Raw genomic sequence first — 22,834 nt, 5'->3', positions numbered from 1 at the left:
AATTTGAGCGGTTTGACTGATAATACAAAGATTGATCAACATGGACCTTCAGTTTAAGGTAATCAAGGAAATGAAATCAGAGGACTCCTAGTGTCACTGTGCCAGTGGTTTGGCAATATTTGGGTGTCTTAATATTTACCTCCCAAATTGAGATGATTGATTATAGTTTTGGTTCTAAAGGTTCTAAATGAAAATCTATTAAACGTATGCTAGACTAGACATAATTAGACCTAGGCTATATACTCATGATGTCTCTTTTGATGATGACTTTTTCCGTGGCATGTAAATGAAGAGAAGCTTGTGCACGAACAGGAGGGACACAGAGCCAGAAGGAAGAGTGCTCTGATTCTGATGTGCTCATTTCACTGTTCACTGACGCTGTGACGATAAACTGGCAGGCAGCGCTGCGCAGCGGACGAGGATGCTCTGTTCTCTCGCGCGCACACTCTCCTGTCTCCTGCTTTCCACAGTCAACATGGAAGGGCTTAATTAATGCATGTGTCCCTCCTGCCCTGAAGCTAATGAATTTTAATTCGCGGTTTGAGACTGGACTTGCGTTTTTTCGGCCGCAAAAGCACTGGAATTTCCTTGTACAGAGTGGATAACACGGAGGTATCTGCCGAATAATACGTCTTCAGAAAAGGTACGTTTTTTTGTTGTGGCATGGAATAGGGTCTGAAATTAGCATGTTAGCTTAGCTACACCGGGTTTTAAAGGGGTTTTGTAATGTCGTTTGTTTTCATTATTTCTATACCAGAACAATATAACTAATTGACAGTGTCCATTTTATTTTTTAAAACCGTATTGCCAAGTTTGCCCTTCATATTCCCTGCTATTTTGTTGAGCATATCTCAGAATAGCTTTGCGTAGACTATTTCACATTTATCATGACATCAGTAGCCTACTGAACAAGATACATGCTTGTCATTTGGACCGAAGTTCGGTGACTACGTCAGTATCCTTTCACAGAATTCTTTGCGCGGAATCAAACGCCGGGCAAAATACCCCAGACCGTGTCCCTAGACCGGAGCGACTGTTAGTGAGCTTTTTAACCCATTGTAACTTAGCAATAACGCCAAATGTTTCTTCTGAGCATCGGGAGGACTATATGACGGCCATGCACTGCTCCATTTCTACGCTGAGCGCCAAGAGCCGGGCTGTCATTTTACACCGTTGTATTTAGGGATTTTACGAAATAGGCCTACGCCTACCTCAGTGTGTTCAAGGGGAAATACGGACACGTTTGGTGAAGGGTATTGTTCAAGTGTCACGAATCGATTTATATCAATGTTACTTGGACATTTATCAAAATAATATTGATGAAGCCTATTCTTCTGCATAGGATACAGTTCCATATGGGTAGCAAATGAACAGTAAGGATGAATGACAACACTACACTCTTAGATTTTTTTTTGCAATTTAGAACCAAAAAGGGTTAATCAGCTGTCCCCAGAGGAGAAACCTTTGGATAACCCCTTTTGGTTTCAGGTAGAACCCCTTTGGGTTCTACATGAAACCCAAAAGAGTTCTACCTGGAACCAAAAAGGGTTATCCTATGGGGATAGCTGCAGAACCCCTGTGGAACTCTTTTTTTCTAATAGTGTAATCTAACGTTTGGTGCTTTCTGCATTAATGTGTTTATTTTCAATGACAAAGATGATTGTAACGCTCTATCCTTATTATCCATGGAATTTGAGAGATTTTATAAGCTCTCGGGAATATTCAGGCAATATGACCTTTTTCAGCTTCTTCTTGTTTTCTCTGCGGGGCCTAGCACTCGCAGTTCAAGGACTTACACAACTGATTTGACCAAGTGATGCATTAGAGTGACAGCTTTGAATTCACGCAGCTTATCCCTGTGTTTTTGGCTCGGGCAGCATGTCATCTGTGGTGATATTTTAATATGTATGGCCGTATTTTTCAGTGAAAAAATAATAATTTTGGATTGTTTACAAATATGGCTGTGTCCCCTCTTTGTTGTGATGACATGGTCCAGTCCATCATCCAGACACATATCCTAGTCTTGTGCCTTACTTACATTCTTTGATAGGCTGCTTTAACTTTGTATCCTCATAATGCAACATTGTGTCAATTTTTATAGATGCATTATAGTTGTATTTGCTTTGCCTGTGCGTTTTGGTTTTAAACCACTCTTTTTCACTCAACTCTTTATTGTCCAAAAATGTAATTGATGCACTTTACCTATTTTGAGAGGGAGATGGTTCTTTTCTTATTTTCCAATCATGAGATATCCAGCATTAGCTATGCCCTGTAATTTTGCTGACACTGTGAATTGTAACGGCGTTCTTCGTTTGTAGAAAGAGAGTCGGACTTGAACAAATAATTAAAGAAAACACAAAATACTAAGACCAAGGCGTGACCCCCCCCCCCAAGGTGCGGACTCCCGGACGCACCTCAAAACCATAGGGAGGGTCCGGGTGGGCGTCTGTCCATGGTGGCGGTTCCGGCTCGGGACGTGGACCCCACTCCATTAATGTTCTAGTTCCTCCCCTTCGCGTCCTGGGATAATCCACCCTCGCCGCCGACCATGGCCTAATAGTCCTCACCCAGAACCCCACTCAACTGAGGGGCAGCTCGGGACTGAGGGGCAGCTCGGGACTGAGCGGCAGCTCGGGACTGAGGCAGCTCGGGACTAAGGGGCAGCTCGGGACTGAGGGGCAGCTCGGGACTGAGGGGCAGCTCGAGACTGAGGGGCAGCCCGGGACTGAGGGGCAGCTCGGGACTGAGGGGCAGCTCGGGACTGAGGGGCAGCTCGAGACTGAGGGGCAGCCCGGAACTGAGGGGCAGCCCGGGACTGAGGGGCAGCCCGGAACTGAGAGGAAGCCCAGTACTGAGAGAAAGCCCAGTACTGAGAGGAAGCCCAGTACTGAGAGGAAGCCCAGTACTGAGATGAAGCTCACTTAGGTAGTAGGCTCCGGTAGATCCTGGCTGGCTGGCGGATCTGGAAGATTCAGGTTGACTAGCAGATCTGCAAGAGACTGGTTGACTGGCAGATCTGGAAGAATCTGGTTGACTGGCAGATCTAGAAGATCATGGCTGACTGGCGGATCTAGCTGCTCTATGCAGGCTGACAGCTCCTTGCAGACTGACAGCTCTTTGCAGACTGACAGCTCTGGCTGCTTCATACAGACTGACAGCTCTGACTGCTCCATGCAGGCTGACAGCACCGTGCAGACTGGCAGCTCCTTGCAGACTGACAGCTCCTTGCAGACTGGCAGCTCTTTGCAGACTGACAGCTCTGGCTGCTTCATGCAGACTGACAGCACCTTGCAGACTGACAGCTCCCTGCAGACTGGGAGCTCAGGCTGTTCCGAACAGGCAGGAGGCTCCGGCAGCGCTGTAGAGGAGGAAGGCTCTGATAGCGCTGAACAGGCGGGAGACTCCGACATCGCAGGAGGGAAGGAAGGCTCTGGCTGTGCTGAACAGGCGAGGCGCACAGAAGGCCTGGTGCGTGGTGCTGGCACTGGTGATACTGGAGCGAGGACACGCACAGGAAGCCTGGTGCGGGGAGCTGCTACCGGAGGACTGGTGTGTAGAGGTGGCACAGGATGGACTGGACCGTGAAGGTGTACTGGAGAGCCTGAGAGCAGGACTGGCACAGGACGTGCAAGGCTAGGTAGGTACACAGGAGGCCTGGTGCGTGAGGCTGGCACATTTTTCAACAGCCGACTAACACGCACCTCAGGACGAGCATGGAGCGCTGACCCAGGTGCCATTAAATCCCGACACGCTCCGTCGGACGAATATCGTACCTATAGCACCATGCTAGCAACTCCCTCATTACTCTCTCCTCCACTTTCCCCATTAACTCCTTCACAGTCTCTGCTTCGCTCACCTCTAACACCGGCTCTGGTTCTCGTCTCCTCCTTGGCTCCCCACGATAAACAAGGAGAGTTGGCTCTGGATAGACTGGACCGTGCAGGCGCACTGGAGCTCTTGAGCACCGAGCCTGCCCAAGCTTACCTGGCTCGATGCCCACTCTAGCCCGGCCAATACGAAGGGCTGGTATGTGCCGCACTGGGCTATGCACCCGCACTGGAAACACCGTGCGCTCCATAGCATAACACCGTGCCTGCCCGGTCTCTCTAGCCCCCCGGTAAGCACAGGGAGTTTGCGCAGGTCTCCTACCTGGCATAGCCATACTCTCTTTAAGCCCCCCCCCCCCAATAATTTTTGTTGGGCTGCTTTTTGGGCTTCCTTGCCAACCGTGTTCCCTCGTATCGTCGGCTCCTATCTCCGGCTGCCTCTGCTCTCCTTAGTGCCTCCACCTGTTCCCATGGGAGGCGATCTCTTCCGGCCAGTATCTCCTCCCAAGTGTAACAACCTTTACCATCCAACACGTCTTCCCATGTCCATTCTCCGAGTAATTCATCCTCCTTTTGCTGCTCCAGCTGTCGCTGCCTGTTTATACCAGCGCCTCTCCACTTTATCCGCTGTGTCTTTCTTTTCGACTCCATTCGCCTATAGCCCTCTTCGCACTGCTCCAGCGAATCCCAGGCGGGCTCCGGCATTCTCTCTGGGTCGGCCGCCCACCTGTCTATTTCTTCCCACGTCGTATACTCCATGCCTTTGCTGTCCATAACGTCCTCCCTTCACTGCTGCCTGTTAACACGCTGCTCGGTCCGTGTGTGGTGGGTGATTCTGTAACGGCGTTCTTCGTTTGTAGAAAGAAAGTCGGACCGAAATGCAGCGTGGTGGTTACTCATGTCTTTAATGAAGGAAGAGCGATACATGAAATAACTATACAAATGCAAAACAACAAAACGGAACGTGAAAACTAATTACAGCCTATCTGGTGAAACTACACAGAGTAGGAACAATCACCCACAAAATACAAAGCGGAACCCAAGCTACCTAAATACGGTTCCCCATCAGAGACAACAAGAATCACCTGACTCTGATTGAGAACCGCCTCAGGCAGCCAAGCCTATACTAGACACACCCCTAATCATCCACAATCCCAATGCCTACAAAAACCCCAATAAGACAATACAATAACCCCATGTCACACCCTGGCCTGAACAAATAATTAAAGAAAACACAAAATACTAAGACCAAGGCGTGACATGAATTGAATGATTAACAACTCTTACCATGTGTAATAAGATTATTAAAGGGTAGGTAGAATAAATGTAGCCACATGTAACATATGGATTTGCATTAGTATACACATAGAAAGTCCCAATGCAAAGTTACACCACGCTTTTTCTATTTTTCGAGTTATTACATAAAACGCTGAAGTCATGTCGGAAAATGTTTTAACGGGGTGGGACATAATATGGAGGACCCAGCAAGCCAGCCCCTTCCCTATAATGTAAGTTCCAACAGAAATAACTTCAAATGTATAACTTCAAATTCAATCAAATCGTTTGCACTCATGACTACTGGTTTCAGTTACAATTTCAGCCAACTTACAAGCAAATACTTAATGAATTTACTGTTACAAATTAACTTGCAAGGTTTCTTGCCAACTAGCCTGCTAACGTTATCCCTACCAGCCTGCTAATGTTATGTTAGCATGGCATGAGTCAGCCAGTTGCTATCAACGCCAAATAACGTCAACCATCTATTAAATAATGTTTTAAAGAATCTTAGCCATATGCCGTTATCTTAGTCAGCAAGCTAGCCAGCCAGCCAGCCAGCCAGCTAATGTTAGCTGTTTAGCCAACTAAGTATTAGCCTAGTAATTCTAGCCAACCACCACGGTTATGGTCGGCAAGCCAGAGCCCAACAACTGGAGACCAGCTAGAACACAACTAACAAAACACAACTAAAATATAACCGCAGAGAGAGCAGAGAGAGCAGAGACTTACAGATTGATGGCTGGGGTCCAGCCAATGGTAAAACTTTGAAAAGGGTGCAGGCTGAGTTAGCTACCAATGTGAAGGGGATGAGGTGAAGGAAATCCAACATAGCGATAAAAATCCAAAATAGATAAGATTCCAGATGTCAGTCAGCTAGTGCGCTAGCATTAAACCAAGGTGGCAAAAGTTGCAAAACTCCTGTAGCCTACTTCATAGAGAACATAATAAAAAATATGCAAAACAAAAAGAAGAACAGACGAGGTACTACACAATTAGAGAAAGCAGGTATGATTTTCTCTTTAGTTTTAATTCTACATCAAGAAGGCACCAACCAGTGCCTGCCGTGCTAACGGGTTCCAACTAGATTACACAGCCACAAAGTCGGTGACGAGCATGAGGATGCTAACGTTAGCCAGCTCGAACTAGCTAAAGAACTAGCATATGAACTCGGTAGCACAGAGTATATTTTCCATATTACATGGAGAAATAGTGCATTGTGGGTAGTTTAGAAGATATCCGGAAATTTGTTTATAAATATGTAATAATTGTTTGTAGTTATAGGTAACCAGATCGTGACTACAACTAAGTTACTAAGTCTTTGACCATTCTGTGTTGTTACTTTGGTGAGTAAAAACTACTCATGCTTGCTACCCTTTAATAAGGTAGATTTGATTATTGGTCTTGTCAGACAGAATTATTTAGTCATTACTGTGTTATTACAGTGTTAATAATACTATTAATGTATTTTTACAGTGTTATTACACTCACAACCTCTTAAGAGAGCTCTGTGCGACTGTGTAGCTGGGCTGAAGGAGTGAGCTCATCTCATTACCCCCTGCATGATGGTGAAGGTGACAACATTTCATAACTGACATTGACACATGCATGTCCTCCAACAGAGGACACTGACTAAAGCTGCCAAGCGATTGGATGAAGATAAATTATATGAGGAAGACTTACAAAATCCTACGGCTATGTAATACATCATTAGTGCCTAACCTATTTCGCATCTAACACAGTAGCAATAATTTCAATAAGAGTTAGGTTTTGAGTTTGTCAATGGCTTCCCTGAGATCAGTGGCATGAGGCTTGTTGGTTGTTATGAAGAAGTGGTTCTGGATGGGGTCGCTGTTGAATGGCAAGGTATCACTGGAGAAGGCTATTTTCATCTTTTGCCAAATTATGACCTATTATTAACAATTGTGAAGTTAAACGTTTGAAATCAATTATGGTTGAAACAGTCTATCAATCATCATAGTTTACCATTCATGCTCCTTGTTGGGTAGACTGATTCCTGTGGAGGTCTTCCTGTAGCCTATTTATCTTCAAGTGATTCTCCCAGTGGCCATCAACATTGCTGCAGCTTCACCTGAGATGTCTGCTGTCCACTGTCTTGTGGTACCGAATGTGAGATTGTGGGGATTCAATCGTTTTTGTCTGTGATGCTGACTCAGAAACTCCACAATCAAAATCAAATCAAATCAAATTGATTTATATAGCCCTTCGTACATCAGCTGATATCTCAAAGTGCTGTACAGAAACCCAGCCTAAAACCCCAAACTGTAACGGCGTTCTTCGTTTGTAGAATGAGAGTCGGACCGAAATGCAGCGTAGTGGTGACTCATGACTTTAATAGGAAAAGTGACACATGAAATAACGATACAAAATACAAAACAAGAAACGGAACGTGAAACCTAATTACAGCCTATCTGGTGAAACTGCACAGAGACAAGAACAATCACCCACGAAATACAACGCGAAACCAGGCTACCTAAATACGGTTCCCAATCAGAGACAACGAGAATCACCTGACTCTGATTGAGAACCGCCTCAGGCAGCCAAGCCTATACAACACCCCTACTCAGCCGCAATCCCAATAATACAAAAACCCCAATACGAAATACAACAACATAAACCCATGTCACACCCTGGCCTGACCAAATAATTAAAGAAAACACAAAATACTAAGACCAAGGCGTGACACAAACAGCAAGCAATGCAGGTGTAGAAGCACGGTGGCTAGGAAAAACTCCCTAGAAAGGCCAAAACCTAGGAAGAAACCTAGAGAGGAACCAGGCTATGTGGGGTGGCCAGTCCTCTTCTGGCTGTGCCGGGTGGAGATTATAACAGAACATGGCCAAGATGTTCAAATGTTCATAAATGACCAGCATGGTCGAATAATAATAAGGCAGAACAGTGGAAACTGGAGCAGCAGCACGGTCAGGTGGACTGGGGACACTGTTAGTGCATGTTGTTTACCTTTTAACATTATTCACAAAGTCACCACAGTAACCTGCTACTAATGATGTTAGCTAGTAATGATCATGATCATCAATTTTATGTAAAAGTACGGATTGGTAACCACTCTTTGTCCCTTTCTATCTTTCTCAGAGGCAAATTATGCCAGCAGCACCAGAGTCCCTCCCCCTGGTGACTTGCCAGCCCATTGGTCAGACAGCTCTGTGCACCACCTCTAGCCCCGCCCAATCCCCTGGCAGATCCATGCTGCTGGACACGCCCCACAGAGCCACGCCCACACTATGAGCGCCAACGGGCCCGCCCCTGTGGCCCTGGCTACAACCCCAGTCGCCCCACCGGTCTCAGCTCCGGTAGCTGCCCCCACGGCTGCCCCGGTCCCGGTGCCGACCGTCCCGGTGGGCGCGTTGGCACAAAAGAAGCGGGCGCAGTACGCCAAAAGCAAGAAACAGGGCAGCAACGCCAACACCAGGCCTGCCAGGGCCCTGTTCTGCCTCAAACTTAACAACCCCATACGAAGAGCCTGCATCAGCCTGGTGGAGTGGAAGTATCCTTTACAATGGACCACAGTGTGTGTGTGGGTGTGTGTGTGTGTGTGTGTGTGTGTGTGTGGGGGGGTGAGATGTCTGGATGTCAGTAATCTATGCCGTGTTCTTTAGAGTGTGTTGCGTTGTGTGTGATGTGTATGTGAGTACATGCGAAGAACCATCATGAGCTCAGTTAGGGTCGATTCAGGGCCGTCACGAGAACTTCCACCCATGCACCAATTCCTGATTTACTTGTGAACAGTACAGTTGGCTAACTCTGAGTTGCACCTAGCCCATGCCTAACTGTAGCTGCCTAGCATTAACTTAGCCATGTGGAGAGACTGTATCCCGTCTCCATTACCCCTCAGACTCCAGTACAACTAGATGAGAGACACTGCTTCATGTTAATCTCACTGCAGCCTGTGACTCACTACCCAACACAGAATATGAAAGTGAAACAGCAAGTCAACGTTTACTTTGAATCAGTTTGTTCGAGCGTAGGTAGCATACTGCAGCAGGGAATGCAAAAACACATTATTTGACTGCTATAGCCACTGAGGTGTGAATCATTCTACACTTTGTGTTTTTTCAGCGGTTCATGCTAGAGAATAGTCAACTGGAGGTGATTTTTTTTTTTTAAACAAAGTCATTTTTTGCTGCCTCCCAAGGCACAGTGAAAGTCACCACGTCCTAAATCCGAAAATACTGGTGGGGCTTGTAATAACAGAGGGTGACTCAGTGACAAGACACAGCTGTGTGTGTGTCAGCCTCTGCTGGGACTCTGCCGCTCCAGAAGACACAGTCATCAGAACACTGTGATAACAAGGCACATTATCTCATGTTATTTAGTGCTGAATTGCAATGTTGCATTTTGAATGTTGTTCTGACTTTTTTTACTCCTGTAATTTCCATATCTTTGACTAGAACTATCTGTGTTTGTTGACTATAATTTGAACAGGAAATAGTCACATGTTGGCACTGTGAATATAGTTGTGATCCACTGCTTTGATGTTTTTCCCTTAACCTTCTCTTCCAGGCCATTTGATATCTTTATATTAATTGCTATATTTGCCAACTGTATGGCCTTAGCTGTGTATATCCCCTTCCCTCAGGATGACTCCAACTCCACCAACCATGACCTGGTGAGTACATTCATATGTCAACATTACTCCTGACTCCCCTAATTAACCCCAAGACCTTCGAATCCCATTGCAATACCTTTAACTTCTATTGTGCTCTGTGGGGGAAGTTGCCCCTAGAGGCTGACCACTAATGGTTAAGGTTAGGATTGGGGGAGGGGAAGCTGATCCTAGATCTCTTCCTAGGGGACACTTCACCCCAGAGCCTAGAGAATTCTGTGCTTTGCTGTTTTCAGCTGCTACTGTGAATCACTGCTTGGGTTGCTGCGGTGTACTCTGACAGTAACATCATTCATGGTGCAGATGACTTATGGTGTCATTGAAGTCTCTATGGAGGTGCTGTAGGATATAAGATACCCTCAGTTTGTTTTCAGGTTGTTATGCTGTACCCTGCTCAGATGTAATGGCTGTGTCTGGTTGTAGGACTAGCGGTTGTCAGGACATGTTTAAAAGGAATCTATGGGCGTTTTTTTTTGCTGGTCAATGGTCATACTTTATTTATGTATAATACATGTAATATCTTGCTTTGGATGTGTCAATGTGTGTGTATATCCTCTTTGAAGATTGTTATTGTGTAACCACAGAGACTTTGAGTCCAAGCTTTGGCTACAGAGAGAATCATCTCCATGCTTGCAGTGCACTGGAATTTCATTCAGCTTTTTATTTTTAGAAATCCCCATCTCTGCACCACCGCTCTCTATGCTCCCTGTGCATGTTAGTCTGACAGTGTGTCTGTGTAGGCTGATGAATTATGGGTGATGTAGTGTTCAAAGCAGTGCTTCTACAGCTGAGAGAAAGTATGAGAGTGTGTGCAAAGTCCACTGGCGAGACAACAGACATTTGGATTTGTACATGAGCAGAATTTAGCTGGAGTGTTTAATGATTCATGAAGAGATCGTATGTCTGACTGCAGAGAGAGCGCACTGCTGGATGTTCACGTAATGTTATGTCTGAGAGAGAGAGAGAGAGAGAGAGAGAGAGAGAGAGAGAGGGGGGAGAGAGAGAAACAGAGAGAGAGAGGGGGAGAGAGAGAAACAGAGAGAGGGAGAGAGAGAGAGAGAGAGAGAGAGAGAGAGAGGGGGGGGAGAGAGAAACAGAGAGAGAGAGAGAGAGAGAGAGACAGACAGACAGACAGACAGACAGACAGACAGACAGACAAAAAGAGAGATAAAGTAGGATGGTGTGAGAGTGATAGAAGGCTAGTTGAAGCTGTCCAGTTTTGTAAAACTCAACACAACTACTGCTTTAAAAGATGTGTGGGGTTTATACTGCAGTTATGCTGTGATTGTACGACGACGTTATACTGTAAGATACCAAGATGTACTACTTGAGAGGAGAAGTGTGGTGTAATGCTTGCCAATGTGACCTCCAGGAGGTTGACCCCAGGGTATTTGTTTGCACAGTGGTGCATAGGCGGAGGAAAGTAGGTCATCAGGGACAATACAGTCTGTGCTACATTATTGTGTAATCTTGGTTGGTGTTAAACTACATGTTGTTAGGAGGACGAAAGTCCATCTTCTTAGTGAGGGGATTGCGATGCTCATATCAGTATGAGTATAAGGCAAAAATGTTGTATTGTATGTCTCAGTTGGTAAAGCATGGCGCTTGCAACGCCGGGGTTGTTAGTTCATTTCCCGCAGGGGCCACCCATACAAAAATGAATTAAAAGACAGATGAAATGTAACAGGGGATCTGATCTGATAGTTCTGGGGAGTAAACCAGGGCCATATATAAAGTATGTATGGCCCTGGAGTTAACAATGGTTCAAGTTGACTCTATGGAATGTATGTAGCATATACACTGTGTGTACAAAACATTAGGAACACTGCTATTCCCATGAAGAATCCAGGTGAAAGCTATGATCCCTTATTGATGTCACCTGTTAAATTGACTTTAATCCGTGTAAATGAAGGGTAGGAGACAGGTTAAAGAAGGATTTTTAAGCCTTGAGACAATTGAGACATGGAGACACATACACAATGTATGTGTGACATTCAGAGGGTGAATGGGCAAGACAAAAGATCAAAGTACCTTTGAATGGGGTATGGTAGTAGGTGCCAGGTACACCGGTTTGTGTCAACTGCAACTAAATATTAGGAAGGTGTTCTTAATGTTTTGTACACTCGGTGTAGGTATGTAGGCTACATTATACCTTATCTTATGTTCATATGGTAGAATGATGATTAAATCAAATCAAATGTTATTAGTCACATGCGCCAAATACAACAAATACTTACGAACCCCTAACCAACAATGCAGTATAAAAATAATATGAGCAAGAGTAAGAAATACAAGTAACAAGTAATTAAAGAGCAGCAGTAAAATAACAATAGCAAGATTATATACAGGGGGGACCGGTACAGAGTCAATGTGCGGGAGGGGGCACCGGTTAGTTGAAGTAATATGTACATGTAGGTAGATTTATTAAAGTGACTATGCATAGATGATAACAAAAGAGAGTAGCAGTGGTGTAAAGGGGGGGCAATGCAAATAGTCTGGGTAGCCATTTGATCAGATGTTCAGGAGTCTTATGGCTGTTTAGAAGCCTCTTGGACCAAGACTTGGCACTCCAGTACCTCTTGCCATGCGGTAGCAAAGAGAACAGTCTATTTTTTTTAACCTTTATTTAACTAGGCAAGTAAGTTAAGAGCAAATTCTTATTTTCATTTACGGCCTAGGAACAGTGGCAGAACGACAGATTTGTGTCTGATCTATACCTTGTCAGCGCAGCTCAGGGATTTGAACTTGCAACCTTCCGTTTACTAGTCCAATGCTCTAACCACTAGGCTACCCTGCCGCCCTGCCGAGAACAGTCTATGACTAGGGTGGCTGGAGTCATTGACAATTTTTAGCGCCGTCCTCTGGTGTAGAGGTCCTGGATGGCAGGAAGCTTGGCCCCAGTGAGGTACTGGGCCATACGCACTACCCTCTGTAGCGCCTTGCGGTCGGAGGCCGAGAAGTTTCCATACCAGGCAGTGATGCAACCAGTCAGGATGCTCTCGATGGTGCAGCTGTAGAACCTTTTGAGGATCTGAGGACCCATGCCAAATCTTTTCAGTCTCCTGAGGGGGAATAGGTTTTGTCGTGCCCTCTTCACGACTGTCTTGGTGTGCTTGGACCATGTTAGTTTGTTGGTGATGTGGACACCAAGGAACTTGAAGCTCTCAACCTGCCCCACTGCAGCCCCGTCGATGAGAATGGGGGCGTGCTCGGTCCTCTTTTTCCTGTAGTCCACAATCATCTCCTTTGTCTTATTCGCCTTGAGAGAGAGGTTGTTGTTCTGGCACCACACGGCCAGGACTCTGACCTCCTCCCTATAGGCTGTCTCGTCGTTGTCAGTGATCAGGCCTACCACTGTTGTATCATCGGCAAACTTAATGATGGTGTTGGAGTTGTGCCTGGCCGTGAAGTCATGAGTGAACAGTAGTCATGAGTGCAGGAGAGGACTGAGCACGCACCCCTGAGGGGCCCCTGTGTTGAGGGTGTGTGAGGGGCCCCAGTGTTGAGGATGTGTTGTTACCTACCCTTACCACCTGGTGGCGGGCCGTCAGGAAGTCAAGGATCCAGTTGTAGAGGGAGGTGTTTAGTCCCAGGGTCCTTAGCTTATTGATTTGCTTTGAGGGCACTATGGTGTTGAACGCTGAGCTGTAGTCAATGAATAGCATTCTCACATAGGGGTTCCTTTTGTCCAGGTGGGAAAGGGCAGTGTGGAGTGCAATAGAGATTGCGTCATCTGTGGATCTGTTAGGGTAGTATGCAAACTGGATTGTGTCTAGGGTTTCTGGGATAATGGTGTTGATGTGAGCCATGACCAGCCTTTCAAAACATTTCATTGCTACAGGTGTGAGTGCTACGGGTCAGTAGTCATTTAGGTAGATTACCTTAGTGTTCTTGGGCACAGGGACTATGGTGGTCTGCTTCTAACATATTGGTATTACAGAATCAGACAGGGAGAGGTTGAAAATGTCAGTGTAGACACTTGCCAGTTGATCAGCGCATGCTTTCGGTACATGTCCTGGTAATCCATCTGGCCCTGCGGCCTTGTGAATGTTGACCTGTTTAAAGGTCTTACTCACATTGGCTGTGGAGAGCGTGATCACACAGTCTTCCGGAACAGATGGTGCTCTCATGCATGTTTCAGTGTTATTTTCCTCGAAGCGAGCATGGAAGTAGTTTAGCTCATCTGGTTGGCTCGTGTCACTGGGCAGCTCTCGGCTGTGCCTCTAATCCATTGCTTTTGGTTGGGGTGTGTAGGTACGGTCACTGTGGGGACGCCAGTGACTGATGTGGTGAACTCCTCAATGCCATCAGAGGAATACCGGAACATACAGTATTCCCGTCTGTGCCAGCAAAACAGTCCTGTAGCTTGGCATCTGCTTCATCTGACCACTTTCTTATTGACCGAGTCACTGGTGTTTCCTGCTTTAGTTTTTGCTTGTAAGCAGTAATCACGAGGATATAATTATGGTCAGATTTGCCATATGGAGGGCAAGGGAGAGCTTTGTATGCGTCCCCAGCTACTTGGAGCGCCGCATCTGGGTGAGTGTTTTCCTGTTTGCTCATGGCAGAATACAGCTCATTCATTGTGGCCTTAGTGGCAGCATCAGTCTGTGGTGGTATTTAGACAGGTACAAAAAATACAGATGAAAGCTCTCTATGTAGATAGTGTGGTCTTCAGTTTATCATGTGTGGTCTACAGCTTATCATGAAATACTCAAGCAAAATCTCGAGACTTCCCTAGATATCGTGCACCAGCTGTTATTTACAAAAATACATAGTACATTGTCTTACCAGACGCCGCTGTTCTATCCTGCCAAAACAGCGTATATCCAGCCAGCTGTATGTTGATAATGTTGTCATTCAGCCACGACTCCGTGAAGCATAAGATATTACAGTTTTGAATTTCCCGTTGGTAGTTCAATCTTCCACGTAGGTCATCGATTTTATTTTCTCAAGATTGCACGTTGGCTAGCAGAATGGAAGGAAGTGGGGGTTTGTTCGATCACCTACAAATTCTCAGAAGGCAGCCCACCCTCTGACCCCATTTTCTCCACCTTCTCTCCACGCAAATCACGGGTATCTTGGCCTGTTCCCGAAAAGCAGTATATTTTCCACATTGGGCTCATCACTCGTTAAAGGAAAAAAGGATTCTGCCAGTCCATGGTGAGTAATCTCATTCCTGATGTCTAGAAGTTAGTTTCGGTCATAAGAGACGGTCGTAGCAACATTATGTACCAAATAAGTAAAAACATAAGTTGCAAACAACGCAAAGAAATGAACAAAAAAACACAATTGGTTAGGAATATGTCAAATGTCGGCCTTCTTGATTCAACCTCATAGGGGAACAAACTATAGTGTCATACTAAAAGTCGACTCTATGTGATATAAATGTAGGCTTCAGTACACCTTATGTTATGTCTATATTCTGTAGAGTGGCTATGAAATCACTCCACAGACGTATAGCTTTCACTGTGCCCAGCAACTGTGGGGTGGTCGTATTGTTATGTGAGGGAAGGATTGGGTGGGTGGGGATGTATCTAAATGGCAGCTAATGAGCAATTGCTGTGCTGACTGAAAGATCCACACGCACGCACACATATACGGAAACACACACACCCTCCACTACATCCTCATGCTTTCCCGCCCGCCTGGCCTCTGACTGCTACTTAGCCACGCATGAGAGGCCATGCTGAGGATTAGACATGTCATTATATATATCACATATTGGACTCAGAGTACCAGGGAATCTCCCACCACCGCCTCAGCTCGGCTGCTACCAGAAACTCCAGACTGTCTGCATCTTAAAAGGCACCCAGTTCCCTGCATATGCACTACTTTTTACCAGAGCTCTAGTTAAAATTGTCCAGAGCTCCAGTATTGTCTTTATCCATCTACTGCACTGGCCTTTTTTACATTAATTCTCCCGTTTTTTGTTTGTTGATATTTGTCACTGGTGTGTACTTTGGGTAGTGAATAATAGGGTTGGGCTATATTACGATAGCATCGTCTGTCTACGATGATTGACAGCCAAATGAATTTCCCCCTTCTGGGAAAATAAAGTTGATCTGAATCTGAATCTGAATCTGAGCCATCGTCGATGGTGACCATATCGGGATGTGACAGACGATGGTTTAGTCTATTTGAATTTGACTTGCGGCTCACAGTAAATAACGAGTCTCACAGCGTACAGCAGGGCAGCACACAATTGACCTTCCAAATAATTTGCCTATTCCTATTTGCTAAATTTTATTTGAATAAATATCTCATATACAGAACGCAATAGAGAAATGTAGGCCAGACAGAGTGGATAATTCTACCAAAGCAGTACTTTTTTATGTGGAAATTACAAACTTTAGAAGCCTTTTTAAACCTTTAATACACTACAAGTTTGAAATATTCTGCATTACAGGAAAATTCTTATCAACAAAAGAGTGATCAAAGCCTAAAAACTTAAGGTAGCAGGGGACTAATAATGAGAGAGAACCAACAATATCAAAATCTAATGACAAGTTTAAGGTTATTAAGAACGAAATGATCCATGCGGGCTGGGAAAATCCCTCCAAGCGAGGTTGTAAACCAAATGGCCAATATCCTATCCTCCTAAGTGTAATCTTTATTTAACTAGGCAAGTCAGTTAAGAACAAATTCTTATTTACAATGACTACCTACACCGGCCAAACCTGGACGACTCTGAGCATATTGTGTGCCACCCTATGGGACTCCCAATCACGGCCGGTTGTGAGACAGCAGGATTCAAACCAGGGTATCTGAGTGATGCCTCTAGCATTGAGATGTAGTGTCTTAGACCGCTGTGCCACTCAGGAGGCCCTATTAACTCTTCTATTCCATTTCTACACTGACTCTATGCACACTCACACGACTCTACACACTCACTCACACGACTCCACACACACACACACACACACACACACACACACACACACACACACACACACACACACACACACACACACACACACACTGCAGCTCCCAATGCAGGCCCATATGTGGGCTGGCCTGCTGATGTTGGGAGAGCCATGATGGCAAGGGGATGGCACAGGGTCAGGGTGGATGGCCTAGCTGTCAGGGATCCTATCTTCCTATCACGAGGCTCTAATGCCATGCAGATTAGATTCAGAGACAGACTCAGTGTAACTGGGTTACAGCTCCAGTCGCAACATATACAGTAGCACGGAGAGACAAACAGACAGAGAGACACGCTGCAAATAGCATCAAAGCAGACAAACTGTGAGGTGAGTTCTACGGATGTCTCCCTAACACAGGGAGAGGGGTTGGGGGAGAGGTCTCACCGTACCGTTAAACTCAGTAGCTTACTTTGAGCTCAGCGAGCTGACTTCTTTTAAAGATCGGAGAGAGGAGGAACATAGACTAAAGCTCTGTGGGAGAAACCAACGGTGAGCTCCTTACTGATATGTTTTGAAACAACTACTCAGAGAGGTGCAGCTGTGAGGAAAAGCGTTCTGCCTGAAACTATCACTATCTAATCACACATAAATGGCATACTATTCCCTATATAGTGCACTACTTTTGGGCAGGGCTGGCTGAAATTAGTGCACTACTATACAGGGAATAGGGTGCCATTTCAGACTCGGCCATAGACTAGCTTCTGTGAATGGATGAGATGTGTGTTTAGAACAGAGTCATATTCACTAGGAACCAATTGGAAGGAAATTTGGAGGGACCTACCTGAAATTGCCCAATAAGAAACACTTGTTTTCACTTTCCGTTGCAAAATGTTTTGTGTGTAGTAATGAACACGACCCAGTAATGAACACGACCCATTGCAGTGTGCTGCAGAATCATGTTGCCCTGGTTTGGAGAGTGGGCCTTACAGCTTGCCAGCATCATTAGTAAAGCTCGGTTTACTGCAGCAGCAAGCAGCTCATTATAAATAGAAATCAATTCCTCCTCAGGCAGTAAGACAAGGCTGGAGGACTGGAGTTCCACAACCACCAGGAGGCAGAAGGGAGTCCATAATAATAGGGCTGAATGTGTACACACACACACACACACACACACACACACACACACACACACACACACACACACACACACACACACACACACACACACACACACACACACACACACACACACACACACACACACACACACACACACACACACACACACACACACACACATACAGGGCATTTCCAAAAGCACGATTCGTCATGGTCCGCCATGGTTGACCAACTTGACTTCCTGCTCTAATACACTGTAAAAAAATCTAGTTGTTTCAATTTCATATTATTAAGTAACTGGTTCTACAGCCTTTCAAAAAATAATTACTCGGTCAGTGTTACCTGAACTTGCCCTTTTTAGTTAGCTCCAACTTGAGAAAACATAAGCAAACATTCTTAAAAACTTTACAGTTTTTAACAATCACTTTGGCACTAATTTCAGAACCTTGTGGTCATTTTTCAAAACTCTAGACACAAAACTCAAAACGGTCATCACTTGTAACACAGGCTGCCCAATGTTCAAAACATTGCATTGTGCATTCATATCTTTAAAGAAACCTTGCACTTGCAGAATCATTGATTCAAGTAACTTATTTATCATGAAATACCAATAGGAACATTCATTTAGATCACCCACACACAAGATACTAGATGTTGTTTGACCAAACATTAGAATGGGCAAGATGAGTAATCTAAGCAACTTTGACCGTGGTATGATTGTTGATGCCACACATGGTGATTCCAGAATCTCAGAAACAGCTGCCTTCCTGGGATTTTTACGCACTACAGTCTCTAGAGTTTACAGAGAATGGTGCGATAAACAAGACACATTCAGTGAGCGGCAGTTCTGTGGGCAAAAACACCTTGTTAATGAGAGAGGTCAGAGGAGAATGTCCAGACTCATTCAAGCTAACAGAAAGGCCACATGCTCAAATAACAGCTGTTTTAAAACAGTGGTGTGCAGAAGGGCATCTCTTAACGTACAACACCGTGAATAATTCAGGCTGTTGAGTTAAAAGGGGGTCCTACCCAGTACTAGATAGGTGTACCTAATAAAGTGGCCGGTGAGTGTACAGTAATGTCAAATCTGAAAACATGGTCTGGAAAAGTGGTACATGGGACCATAGAATCAGTGTCTGATAAAGAATGACGATGAAACATTACATCCATAGATAATGAAGTCCAATTGGTTCATTCATGTTCCACGTTAATTGCTGTCAATGTATCTCGTTATCCTGAAACTTTCATGATCTAAACATGGAATATTGTTCTTCAGTTTCCATAAAACTATGCATTAAGAGTAACGCAACAGTTACTTATCATTTTGAACAGTTGTATCAATTGATAGTTAGATCATTGTAATGAAATTAATAGACAGTCATTTCAGATGTAATGTGTGAATTGCATTTTAAAATGGTAATACTTTGATGTTTTAAGATGTGTCATTCTGAACAGGTGATTTTAGTTCAATGAACAAATGATCTTAGCTTTATGTGTATTGTATCCAAGCAATTGGAAAAAGTGTTAAGAGTTTTGAGAAATTAGCATTTTGATCATTGGTTGTGAGTTTTGAAAAAGGACATCAAGGTTCCCGAAATTAGTTCCAAAGTGATTGTAAAAAACTGTAACTTAAAGTGTTAACTTAATGTGTTTTCGCAAATTGTCTCATATGTTTGTTCAACTCTATATTTTGGGCATCTTACCTAAAAAAAATATGTGGAATTTGTTACTTGTAACATTTTCAATGTACATGATTACATTGTGAATGTTCATTTATACAGCAGTTATTATTCAACATCTCCTCACTTGGGATTTGAACTCACAACCTCTTGGTTGACCGCAGTCCAATTGTCCTGCTACGCCACCATGTGTGTCAATAACTGATTTCACTTGTATTGCTACACTTTTCGCTTCAATGTAAATCTCAGCTCTGTTAAAAGTACACTCAAGAAAAACTATTTTATTGATCATAGTGGTTCAGGAGTACCATTAAAACAGAGTAATATGACCCACCAACATTAGACAACTATACAAAAAAAAATACAATTGCTTAAATAAGTAAATCAAATCAATGATGTGAGAATAGTCAGATGAACTGATAATTGACACAGATATGGTGGTGTTGCAGGAAGGTCAGAATGCCATGAGCCAAGAGGTTGTGAGTTCAAGTCCCAGATTAGAAAATGTTTCAGTAATCATTACTGTATAAATATACATGCAAAATGTATGTCAATGTGTATCAATTATATATGTGGGAAACATTTCTTGTTCCTGATAACTTCCTTGTCAAAAAGTTTGGAATGAGTGCTCTGAAATGATCACCCTGAAAGGCTCTAACAGCCACCTTATTGAAGAACAGTCACACACCTGTCTGAGAGGGTGTTGCCTGTCTCCACCTGTCTGGGAAACAGCCAGGGTGACATGGGGCCTGTCTGCCCCATCCTTCCTGTTTTAAGGTCATTTGTGACTGCTCTCTGTAAGACTCAGTGCTCCCGGGAGGCAGCTCCTCCTGCTGAAGATAGCTGAGCAGAAAGCACCCTGGAACAATGACCTTTTCACTGTGTATATGATTCATATGTTTTAACCTTCATAGGGCAACATGCACATGGAGCATTCTGGCTGCTATCATGTTAGTGTGTGTGTCTGTATCACTGTTGTTGGACAATACTATTCACTTTAATTCACCTCACCCAATGGGGACAAAATGACACTGACTTGTGGAGACTAAATTGACCGCAAAGAAACTAGCCGAGAATGAAATGATGGTACATTAGGTGAACGAATATAGTCTCAAATGACTTCAGATATACCAATAGTCTGAAATGACCACAGATATACATACCAATAGTCTGAAATGACTGCAGATATACCGATAGTCTGAAATGACCGCAGATATACCAATAGTCTGAAATGACCGCAGATATACTAGATCAGGGCTGTTCAATGTCGGTCCTGGAGGGCCCAAACACTTCTGATTTCATCCTCTCCTTCTAATAAGGGACTGATTCAGACCTGGGACACCAGGTGAGTGCAACAAACTACCAGGTAGAATCAAAAACCAGAAGTGTTTCAGCCTTTCAGGACCGGAATTGAACAGCCCGTACTAGATGATCCAATGGAGACTGAAATGACCATGGGTGAAGTACAGATTAGGGGGACCACAGCACAGATGGTCCAGTACAGTAACATCGATCAGACAGACTGCTAGAACATAAACACATCCTGTGATACCACAGCTTTGCCTTGTTGTTTATATGGGCGTTCTGTTGGTTACATGTACTGTTTACTGTCTGTTAGCCTCTTGTGGTATTTTGGTTTTCACATGGCGTGTGTCGTGTCAGAGGAGTATGTGACCGAGGTTTTGTGTGTATGTGTGTGTGTGTGTGTTTGTCCATGTGTCTGTGACAGTGGAGGTTGGCTGTGGCTGTAACTAGCTGGCGTGGCAGCAGTGTCTCTGGACTCCAGTGGAGATGATGGCAGAAGTGTGTGTTTAGTCACTTAACTAACTGCTCATTTGTGGCTCACGCTACGACACCCCCTTCTCGTTATCCCTAATGTGCGTGCACATGCGTGTGTGTGTTTATGTGTGGGTGGTAAAGCAGGGCATTGATAGACAATGCATGCCCGTCCAGCCTGTCGTGTCTAGAAGGAAACACTGGGCCTATTTATCCCTATAGAATGTTAATGGGAATTCATGTACAGTGGGGCAAAAAAGTATTTAGTCAGCCACCAATTGTGCAAGTTCTCCCACTTAAAAAGATAAGAGAGGCCTGTAATTTTCATCATAGGTACACTAAAACTATGACAGACAAAATGAGGGAAAAAAATCCAGAAAATCACATTGTAGGATTTTAAATGTATTTATTGATCCGGCAGATGAGTGAGGAGGTGTGGAGTCAGGCGCAGAGAGCAAAAGATGTGGGAAAAAACAGGCTTTAATGTCCCGGATAAATAACATGAACAAAAGTAGGAAAACAAATGAACAGAAATATAAACGGACAGCGTGAAACCCAAAATACAAACAAAATACACTCAAACAAAGAACAGACGAACAAGCCCGCACGAATCAATTGATCACGAACAGCCAGCGGCACGTACCTACGACCCTCCGGACACTGTGGAGGCGCAGGTTCCTCCCTTAGTGCCCGCTCGATGTCCGCGTCCACATCCCATACTACTGGTGCCACCAGCTTAGCTGCCGGAATGATGGGAGTAGGATCGATGGACCTGTCCTCAGTGTCATAGAGTCTTGACAGCGCGTCGGCCTTAGTGTTGAGGGAACCTGGTCTATAGGAGATAGTGAAACGAAATCTGGTGAAAAACATGGCCCACCTTGCCTGACGAGGATTCAGTCTCCTAGCTGATCGATTATACTCCAGGTTACGGTGGTCAGTCCAGATACGGAAAGGGTGCTTAGCCCCCTCAAGCCAGTGTCTCCACACCTTCAGGGCCTTAACCATAGCCAACAACTCCCTATCCTCCACATCATAATTCCGCTCCGCTGGCCCGAGTTTCTTCGAAAAAAAGGCACAGGGGCGGAGCTTCAGTGGCGCACCCGAACGCTGTGAGAGCACCGCTCCAACCCCAGCCTCGGATGCGTCCACCTCTACTATAAATGCCAAAGAAGGGTCCGGATGTGCCAACACCGGCGCCTCAGTAAACATCGCCTTCAACTTATGAAAAGCTCCGTCCGCCTCTGCTGACCACTGTAAACGCACCGCCCCCCCCCCTTCAGCAGTGAGGTAATAGGGGCAGCTACCTGACCAAAACCCCGGATAAACCTCCTGTAGTAATTGGCAAACCCCAAGAACCGCTGCACCTCCTTCACCGTGGTCGGAGTCGGCCAATTACGCACAGCCTTTACCCTCCATTACCAACCCAGAGCTGGAAATGCGATAACCCAGGAAGGAAACTGATTGTTTGGTAAACTCACATTTCTCCGCCTTCACATACAGGTCATGCTCCAGCAGTCGTCTAAGAATCTTGCGCACCAGAGATACATGCGCAGTGCGTGTAGCGGAGTAGATTAAAATATTGTCAATATACACCACTACACCCTGTCCGTGCAGGTCTCTAAGAATCTCATCCACGAAGGATTGAAA

The 22,834-nt window shown here is 44.9% G+C and overlaps 1 pseudogene; it reads left to right on the top strand.

Moving 5' to 3' along the window:
* Positions 1–470: 470 nt before the first annotated feature.
* LOC118375447 (voltage-dependent L-type calcium channel subunit alpha-1D-like) overlaps positions 471–22,834 on the top strand; it is a 162,288-nt pseudogene continuing 139,924 nt past the window's right edge.

This window comes from Oncorhynchus keta, chromosome 21, assembly GCF_023373465.1.
Source record: "Oncorhynchus keta strain PuntledgeMale-10-30-2019 chromosome 21, Oket_V2, whole genome shotgun sequence".
Lineage (NCBI taxonomy): Eukaryota > Metazoa > Chordata > Actinopteri > Salmoniformes > Salmonidae > Oncorhynchus > Oncorhynchus keta.
This window is presented reverse-complemented; position numbering and strand designations above follow the sequence as displayed.